This window comes from Callithrix jacchus, chromosome 5 (genome assembly GCF_049354715.1).
Source record: "Callithrix jacchus isolate 240 chromosome 5, calJac240_pri, whole genome shotgun sequence".
NCBI lineage: Eukaryota > Metazoa > Chordata > Mammalia > Primates > Cebidae > Callithrix > Callithrix jacchus.
The window spans coordinates 12950674-12958406 of NC_133506.1; the positions used below are offsets into that span (position 1 = coordinate 12950674).

The 7733-nt window shown below is 46.6% G+C and overlaps 1 protein-coding gene across 3 annotated transcripts in view; it reads right to left on the minus strand.

Annotated features, from left to right (window-relative positions):
- Positions 1 to 1510, minus strand: part of GPCPD1 (glycerophosphocholine phosphodiesterase 1) — a 66029-nt gene extending 64519 nt beyond the window's left edge. For all 3 annotated transcript variants that reach the window (XR_008481198.2, XM_035298326.3, XM_008995720.5), the window contains exon 1: positions 1326 to 1510. The gene's annotated coding sequence lies outside the window, so the exon portion shown is untranslated. The remainder of the gene's footprint in view (positions 1 to 1325) is intronic.
- Positions 1511 to 7733: the final 6223 nt, after the last annotated feature.

Sequence of the window (7733 nt, forward strand, 5' to 3'; positions counted from 1 at the left end):
CATTTCCCCAAATGTTTTCCATTCATTTTATCGTGATATTCTCATGTGTATGTTTCGACACATTTTTTCCTGTTTTAACTCATACATAAAGATTTAATTCATCAACGTACTTTATGTATATATCGAATTTTACTCAGTTTGCCACGATGAGTTTTCTTTTGTGGTTATTATTTGAGTCCAACTTTCCCACGTCGTTATTTGTAGATTTAAATTTTGTATAGAATACTAGGGTTTTCTCTAGCTCTTGGTTCTTCCTGGTTCTTAATCAGGAATAGATTGCACCATGTGCAGTTTTGCTTGGTGTTATTTGTATCCACGACATTAGGAATTTTTGGGAAAAAAAGAAGACTGCTAGCTTGTATTTATTTCTTAGTTAAGTCACAACTTGTCAGAAACGTAGCAAGGGGAAGCTTGAAGGGGTGGAGTAGTGGGTGAGAGCTGTGCAGAAATGGGAGGAGGGCGACGGAAGAGTATGAAGAAAACATCGGGTCCAAACATCCTGCTCGCTCTATCAGTTCCTCTGCAGGTTACATCAGACTAACAGCTGCCTTAAGGTGGAAGAATCCTCTACAATTTATGCCTGATTTCTTTTCCATCCGGCCAGTGGAGTCTGGGGAGAGGGCTGATGAAAAACACCTAAGTGATTGAGGCTCTCTCCCCTAACTCAGCAAGGAAGTCTGAAGAGCTTTGAGAAAGTAGAGCTTTGAAGAGAAGGGGCAGCAGACCTAAAAAACTGTATCGAGGTCACTGATGACTATTCCTGGAATCTTTTCGTAGGAAAGGCACTTCGTTTTCTGGGAATAACTGAATTATACAAGCATGCCCTAGACTACGTGTCCAGGCAATTTCGGAAAATAAGCAGTTGTCAAAACACGATGAATAACTTAGGGACACAGCGCGGCGGTGCGCCAGGGGGCCGCTGTGGGGCAGGGGATGTCCGCAGAGGACTTCACCTGCGTCTTTGGTGTCTTTGTTCCCTGACTCAGTACTCTGCATGTTTGCGGTGGTCCCACGCGCCACGCATCCTGCTATGCCTCAAATGCCCCACGCATTTTTCAGAAGGGAACTAAGCCCCAGGCAGCCCAGAGGAACCGCGGCCGTGAACAATAAAAGTCCAAGAGTGCATCCCAGACACCGATTTAGCGCAGCGAACGCTCGGGCCGCCGTTCCCCTGCAAGCAGCGCCCAGCCCGGCCCGAGGACCCCGCCCGCGCCGCGGCCCCGACGCCCCCCTCCCCGCCGCGTCCCGGGGCTGCCCTGACAGCTCGGCCCGCCACGTGAGCTGCTGCCCGGCCCACGCACCCGGCGCCGGCCCGCCCGCCTTACCTGCAGGGTTAGCTAGTCCGCGGGTCCGCGTCGCCCCAGCCCCGCCCGAGAGCGAGGACCGCGGGCCGAAATGCCGGGCGCCCGCCGTCCGTGCCTCGCCAGCGCTCTCCCAGGCGGCCCGCCGCGGATCTGAGCGGCAGGAAGCGGCTACGCTCAAACCGGTTTCAGCTGCTCCAGACCAAACTGCCAGGCCACCCCGCGGGGCGGGGCCAGAGGGCGGCGGGGCGGGGCCTGACGTCACTCCCGGCGTTTTCTCAGCCAATCGGCGGCCGCGCGCGGTGGGGACGGGCTCGCGCGTTCCAGGAAAGGGCTGACGTCTACGGCCGAGGGCGGCCGGGCATCCCCCGTGTCCCCTCCGCCCTTCTCAGCTGACCCTGGCACCTGCACCTTGAAGACCTGCTCTGGGGTCATAGGCGTGTACTGTGGTCCTTCAAAGCAGCCTCAGAATAACCGACTACAATTCAGAGCTGTATTTTTTTCTCCATTTGAAAACTGCGGAAATGAGCTGTACTGATGTTTTCTGGAAACTTTCTTTCGCTGCAAAACAACAATGACACTTGAATCACATTATTAATTGAAAATGATTAAGTCACCTAAGCTTGATGAGAGTTTATACCCTTGCTACTCAAAGTATGGTCGACAAGCTAGTAGCACCTACCAGCACGCAGAACTGCAGACTCCCAGGACCAACCCAGACCTGCCCTATCAAATCTGCCTCTAGCAGCATCTCCAGGTTAACTAGTATGCAAATTAAAGTTTGAAGCAGACTCCCCCGCCAACGTTGTAGTTTTTGTTTTTTCGAGACGGAGTTTCATTCTTGTTGCCCAGGCTGGAGTGCAATGGCACAATCTCAGCTCACCGCAACCTTCCTCTCCCGGGTTCAAGCGATTCTCCTGCCTCAGCCTCCGAAGTAGCTGGGATTACAGGCACACGTAACCACAGCCGTCTGATTTTGTATTTTTAGTAGAGATGGGGCTTCTTCATATTGGTCAGGCTGGTATCGATCTCCGGACCTCAGGTGATCCGCCCGCCTCAGTCTCCCAAAGTGTTGGGATTACAGGCGTGAGCCCCCATGTTCAGCCGACAAGGCTCATTTTTTAGAAAATAAACTACAACTGGCTGGGCGTGGTGGCTCACACCTGTAATCCCAGCACTTTGGGAGGCTGAGGCAGGTGGATCATGAGGTCAGGAGTTCTAGACCAGCCTGAACAACATAGTGAAAACCAGTCTCTACTAAAAATACAAAAATTAGCTGGGCCTGTTGTGGTGGTGCAAAACACCTGTAATCCCAGCTATTCGGGAGGCTGAGGCAGGAGAATCCCTTGAACCTGGGAGGTGGAGGTTGCAGTGAGCCAACATCCCAACACTGCACTCTAGCCTGGGTGACAGAGTGTGACTCTATCTCACCAAAAAAAAAAAAAAAAAAAAAAAAAAAAAAAAGGCCGGGTGCAGTGGCTCACGCTTGTAATCCTAGCACTTTGAGAGGCCGAGGTGGGTGGATCACCTGAGGTCACGAGTTCAAGACCAGCCTGGCCATGATGGTGAAACCCCATCTTAAAAAAAAAAAAAAAGAAAAGAAAAGAAAAAAAGCACTATTAAAAAAAATCCCCCCCTTTCTCCTTTGGTGGTCTCCAGAAAGTTAATCAGCATATGCCACTTGAAGTTCTCCTACAACACTTTGCAACTCACCTAACTTACACTGTTACTTTACCAATATCAAAGTTACCCTCTGGTTAATGTCCAATATAAAATTATGTTAGCAGATTTCACTTAAATCCAGTGAGATACTGTAAACTAAAAAGAGGCCTGGCACCAAGGTGGCTCACGCCATTAATCCCAGCACTTTAGGAGGTCGAGGCTGGCAGATCACCTGAAATCAGGAGTTTGAGCCTGGGTGTCATGGCGAAACCCCGTCTCTACTAAAAATACAAAAATTAGCTGTGTGTGGTGGCTCATGCCTGTAATCACAGCTACTCGGGGGGCAGCCTGGGTGGTGGAGGTTTTCGCAAGCCGTGATTGCACCACTGCACTCCAGCCTGGTGACAGAATTAGACTCTTGCAAAAACAGCAAGAAAACAAAACAAAAAACCGACTACAAAGAACCACCTTTTGGGAGATGTTGAAGTTCTCTTACAACAAGAAGTGGACAAATAGCTCGAGTTGCATGCTGGTTCAAAATGGGCCTACGAAAAATGTATTTGGATTAGATGAGCTCTAGCTTTAGACCAAATTTCTGCTTTTAGAAATTGGGTTGTTCTCTACCACATTTGATATTTAGCTTGGATTCAATCCCAGAAATTTTCTGACAATGTCATCCATTCACTTAAATAATTAAGTGCCTGTTTTATGCCAGGCTCAGGATGCAATAGTTTTTGATAGTACTCATTTTAATCCCAAATTTCTTAAAGAATTAAAATTCCTTCTGGTATGTGCCATTACTCATCAAACTCTGCTGCCCTATGTTTCCTAAGTAGTTTGGAGTGAATTTCCTCTGTTAGTCATACATCAGTGATAAATTTTTTCATGAGTTTGCTTCCTTTAAATGTTTATAGATCTCTTTCTTTCTTTTCTTTTCTTTTCTTTCTTCCTTCCTTCCTTCTTTCTTTCTTTCTTTTCTTGAGATGGAGTTTCGCTCTTGTTACCCAGGCTAGAGTGCAATGGCACAATCTTGGCTCACCGCAACCTCCGCCTCCTGAGTTCAAGCAATTCTCCTGCCTCAGCCTCCCAAGTAGCTGGGACTACAGGCGCTCACCACCATACCCAGCTAATTTTTGTATTTTTAGTAGAGACGGGGTTTCACCTTGTTGACCAGGATGGTCTTGATCTTTTGACCTCGTGATCCACCCGCCTTGGCCTCCCAAAGTGCTGGGATTATAAGCATGAGCCACCGCGCCTGGCCTCTTTTTTTTTTTTTTTTTTTTAAGAGATGGGGTTTCACCATGTTGGCCAGGATGGTCTGGATCTCCTGACCTTGTGATCCACCCACCTTGGCTTCCCAAAGTGCTGGAATTACAGGTCTGAGCCACCGTGCCAGGCTAGATCTTTATTTTTCTTTTTCATTTTTTTTTTTTTTGTGACGAAATTTCGCTCTTTTTGCCCAGGCTGGAGTGCAATGGTTGTGATCTCGGTTCACTGCAACCTCTGCCTCTCAGGTTCAAATGATTCTCCTGCCTCAGCAGGAGGATTACAGGCTCCCACCACCATGCCTGGCTAATTATGTATTTTTAGTAGAGATGGGGTTTCTCCATTTTGGTCAGGCTGGTCTCGAACTCCTGACCTCAGGTGATCTTCTGGCCTTGGCCTCCCAAGGTGCTGGGATTACAGGCATGAGCCACCGCATCCGGCTCCCTAAATCCTTTTGAAATGACAGAATAAGTATACATATTCAAAGGATGCCATCTATGGCCAGAAACTGAGGAATGTCTAGAACAGGGGTTCTTTTGGTCCCCTGGGTCACATTGGAAGAATTGTCTTGGGACACATATAAAATACACTAACACTAAAGATAGCTGATGACCTTTTTTAAATCACAAAAAAATTTTTTGATAAAGTTTTAAGAAAGTTTACAAGGCCGGGTGTGGTGGCTCACACCTATAATCCCAGCACTTTGGGAGGCCAAGGTGGGTGGATCATGAGGTCAAGAGAACAAGACCATCCTGGTCAACAAGGTGAAACCCCGTCTCTACTAAAATACAAAAATTAGCTGGGCATGGTGGTGAGCGCCTGTAGTCCCAGCTACTTGGGAGACTGAGGCAGGAGAATTGCTTGAACCCAGAGGGCGGAGGTTGTGGTGAGCTGAGATCGTGCCATTGCACTCCAGTCTGGGTAACAACAGCAAAACTCGGTCTCAAAAAAAAAAAAAAAAAGTTTACGAATTTGTGTTGGGCTGCATTCAAAGCCACATGTAGCCCCTGGGCCATGGTTGGACAAGCTTGTTCTAAAGGATGTTAAATAAGCCAGTATCATTAGAAGACTGGCAGAGATGGGTGGGTGTGGTGACTCCTGCCTGTAATCCCAGCACTTTGGGAGGCCAAGATGGGAGGATTATCTGAGGTCAGGGGTTTGAGACCAGCTTGGCCAAAATGGTGAAACCCCATCTCCAGTAAAAATAGAAAAATTGCCGGGCGCGGTGACTCAAGCCTGTAATCCCAGCACTTTGGGAGGCCAAGGCGGGTGGATCACGAGGTCAAGACATCGAGACCATCCTAGTCAATATGGTGAAACCCTGTCTCTACTAAAAATACAAAAAATTAGCTGGGCATGGTGGCGCATGCCTGTAATCCCAGCTACTCAGGAGGCTGAGGCAGGAGAATTGCCTGAACCCATGAGGTGGAGGTTGTGATGAGCTGAGATCACGCCATTGCACTCCAGCCTGGGTAACAAGAGCGAAACTCTGTCTCAGAAAAAAAAAAGAAAAGAAAAAATAAATAAAAAATAAAAAAATAAAAATAAAAATTGCCAGGCGCGGTGGCTCACGCCTGTAATCTCAGCACCCTGGGAGGCCAAGGCAGACGGATCACCTGAGGTTGGGACTTTAAGACCAGCCTGATCAGCATGGTGAAACCCAGTCTTTAAAAAAAAAAAGTGTATATATATATATATATGTGTGTGTGTGTGTGTGTGTGTGTATAAATTAGCTGGGCGTGGTGGCACATGCCTGTAACCCAAGCTACTTGGGAAGCTGAGGCAGAAGATGTAGGTTGCAGTGAGCTAAGATCGTGCCACTGTACTCCAGCCTGGCCAACAGAGCCTGACTCTGTCTCAAAAAAAAAAAAACTCTGTCTCAAAAAAAACAAGACTGGCGGAGATACCTATACCCACCCAAGAGAAGAAGGAATTCCTGCAGATGCCATTTAACACAGCCTTGCTTAGAAACTCTTTGATAATGCAATATGTTTCAGATTACTCCATAATCATGCTGCACTGATTGGGATATTGAAATAGAATACAGATAATTAAAATATAGGTAATGCATTCCCACATTCCTTTTTCCCAACACTTTGTGAAATGTAAGTTTTTTTTTTTTTTCTTACTTTTTTTTTTTTTTCTGATTCGTGGTCTTGCTCTGTTGCTGAGGCTGGAGTGCAGTGGTGTGATCACAGCTCACTGCAACCATGACCTCCTGAGCTCGAAGGATCCTTCCACCTCCACCTCCTGAGTAACTGGGACCACCATGCTATTATGTCTGGCTAATTTTTATTTTATTTTATTTTTTGTATAGATGGGGTCTTGTCATGTTGCCCAGACTGAACTTGAACTTTTAGGCTCAAGAGACCCTCCCACCTCACACTCTCAAAGTGTTGGGATAATAGGCGTGAGCCATGGCTCCCAGCCATATGAAACACATGGTTAACGAGATCAATTTAGGTCTTACCTGATTACGTCCAGAAAAGCTCCATATGTTTTGAGTTGTATAAAATATTTAACATTCATTATCATATTTGATTAAATAATGAAATTCGTTACCTCATTTGTCTGATATCAAGACCACAGGATCTCACCTTATGCAATCATTTTTTGAAAAACATTAATAGGGAGTCTGAGCCTATTCTGGCTCTGGAGGCTGCCCAATTTAAAAAAAGAAAGAAAGGCCAGGCACAGTGTCTCACGCCTATAATTCTAGCACTTTGGGAGGCCGAGGTGGGTGGATCACCTGAGGTCAGGAGTTCAAGACCAGCCTGGCCATCATGGAGAAAACCCCATCTTTAAAAAAGAAAGAAAGAAAGAAAAACAGTAGCAGGCCAGCCTGGGCAATGAAAAGTGATTTTAGCTTAAATCTATGTCTATGTTAGATATATGGCAGAATATGGTGGCACCAGCCTGTAGTACTAGCTACTCCTGAGGCTTAGAGGGGAGGATCTCTTGAGTCTGGGAGGTCCAGGCTGCAGCAAGCCATGATTGCACACTGCATTCCAGCCTGGTTGACAAAGGGAGGCTATGTCTCTTAAAGAATAAAAAATAAAAAATCAGCAGTATTGATGCAAAGAAACTCTAGACATGAAGCCAGACATGGCTTGAATCCTACCCTTCAGAAGTGTACTTTATTTATTTATTTATTTATTGACACAAAGTCTCACTCTTTCACCCAGGCTGGAGTGCAGTGGTGCAACCTCAGCTCACTGCAGCTTCCACCTCCCAGGTTCAAGCAATTCTCGTGCCTCAGCCTCTCAAGTACCTGGGATTACAGATGGGTACTAGTATGCCCAGCTAATTTTTGTATTTTTAATGGAGACAGGGTTTTACCATGTTGGCCAGGCTGGTCTTAAACTCCTGACCTTAATATATTCTCCCGCCTCCGCCTTCCAAAGTTCTGGGATCATAGGCATTAGCCACCATGCTCAGCCTGTGGCACTGTAAACATTAATCTTTAGTAAAAATTTTGCAATTACTGGTTTATTTATTTATGTA